Here is a 2,379-nt window from a genome sequence, read left to right on the forward strand (position 1 = left end):
TCGGCGCGTTCATCTCAGCCAGCACAGCAGCAGCAGCAATCAGCGTACAAGAAGTTGCGTCGCACAAGGGCTGACGTGATTGAGGTGGTGCCTAAGGATGGTAAGACCTGGCTGGATGTGTATACGAAGGTCCGCCGGGCTCTGAACAACGACACCAGTGCCCAAGACATGGCCGAGTCTATCAAGATGGGCAAGCGAACGCGGACGAACAACCTCCGTCTTCCACTCGCTCGATCGGCCGACACGGAGCAGATCTGCTCCCGAGTTCAGGAGCTGGTAGGCGAGGAAGGAGTTGTGCGAGCCATCACGGACATGGGTGAGCTCCTGGTTACTCACATCGACCCGTCCGCCACGGAGGAAGAGTTGAAGGAGGCTCTGGACACAGCAGCGTCCGGAAAGACCGGAATTGCATCGGTCAGCATGTGGGGCCGATTCGATGGCATCAAGACAGCCCGGGTACGGCTTTACTCCAAACAGGCGAAGGCACTCAGCGGTAAATCCATCAAGCTGTGTGGCTGTGTGAGCTACATGCAGGAGGCTGCACCACATCCAGTAGAGCGTCAGCGATGCTATCGCTGTCTGCTCATGGGCCACTTGGCACGTGATTGCCGTTCTCAGGTCACACGAGAGAAGATCTGCATCCGCTGTGGCACCGAAGGTCACTTCTCCAAGGGATGCACGGCCGAGCTGAAATGTGCCGTGTGTGGTGGTCCCCACGCTGTCGGCCATAACACTTGTGTTCAGATGGCCCAAAATTCACTCTAAAGGTGATGCAAGTCAACATCGGGCACGGCCGGGTCGCACAAGATCTGGCCATCCAGACAGCACGGAACGATCGGGTGGATGTACTGTTGCTGTCCGAGGTTTACAGGCCGCCTGCGAATAACGGCAACTGGGCGTTAGATGCGTCAGGAGCTGCAGCCGTGGTGTCGACTGGGCCGTATCCTTTACAGCGGGTGTGGCGTAGTGCGGTTCCTGGTCTTGTCGCTGCGCAAGTGGCAGGAGTTGTCTTCATTTCCTGCTATGCTCCTCCACGTTTGCTAATTTCCGAGTTCGAGGCGTTCATCGAGGCGGTGCAGCTGGAGGTGTTGTCCCACGACAGTGTGGTCGTCGCTGGGGATTTCAACGCCGCACATACCGCCTGGGGAAGCGATCGTGATACCACGCGAGGCGAGGAACTTCTCATGATGGCGCAGTCACTGGGCCTTACGCTTCTTAACAGAGGGAGTGCGCCTACATTTGCTGGGAATGGCGTGGCACAGGCCAGCCATATCGACGTCACCTTCGTTAGTCCGAGCATTGCACGTGTTGACTCGTGGGTGGTTGCAAGCACGTACAACGCATCTGACCATTTCAACATCGAGTTCGAGGTAGGCAGTACAGCCGGAGTATCATCGGATCGGCCACCACACCATAGGCCGAACGGCGGGCATTCTCGGCAACAGAATAGAGCATCGGCTGGCAGACGCTGGAAGATCAGGCAGTTTGATGCCGACGCATTTCTCCTGGCACTAAGCGCAGCTAGGTTCGAGGAGCGAGCAGCGACACACTTTGGGCTGGTGGATGCGATGGTCGACGCGTGTGAGGAGACCATGCAGCGTGCCCCGTGGTCGCCTCATGGCTCCCGTCGGAGTGTTTTCTGGTGGAGTCCGGAGCTGGATCAGCTGCGGGAAGTGTGTCGTGAGGCACGTGACTGCATGCTGAGGACAACTGACTTGCAGGAGCGCAGCTTCGCGGCCGCGCGTCACCGTACAGCGAGACATGAGCTGGACAAAGCCATTCGTGCCAGTAAGCGTCGCCATTTTGAGGACCTGGTGAAGGAGGCAGAGGACAACGTGTTCGGCGCTGGCTATCGGGTGGTGTTGTCCCGGCTTCGCGGCAGCTTTGTTCCAGCTGAGGGAGATCGCAGCGAGCTGGAGCGGATTGTGGGGGACTTGTTCCCCACCCATCCACCGGTCACCTGGCCTGATTACACCGAGGAGCAGCAGTGTCCTGTAGCAGAAGCGCCCCTTCAGATGCGGCCAGTTACCACCAGCGAGCTGCTTACCATAGTGGCCAACATGAACAATCGTAAAGCGCCCGGACTAGACGGCATCCCGAATGCGGCCGTTAAGGCCGCCATCAGGAAGTACCCGGAGGTCTTCTGCCGAATGTACCAGGACTGTTTTGACCGTGGCGAGTTTCCTTCGTCATGGAAGAGGCAGCGCCTGGTGCTGCTGCCGAAGCCCGGCAAACCTCCCGGGGAAAGCTCCTCGTACCGGCCTCTCTGCATGCTTGATGCACTGGGCAAGGTCTTGGAGCGCCTGATTCTTGAGCGGCTAAACGAGCATCTGGAGGACCCGGAAGGTCCACTCCTTGCGGACGAGCAGTATGGATTTC

The sequence above is a fragment of the Anopheles funestus genome, assembly GCF_943734845.2.
Source record: "Anopheles funestus chromosome X unlocalized genomic scaffold, idAnoFuneDA-416_04 X_unloc_25, whole genome shotgun sequence".
Taxonomy (NCBI): domain Eukaryota; kingdom Metazoa; phylum Arthropoda; class Insecta; order Diptera; family Culicidae; genus Anopheles; species Anopheles funestus.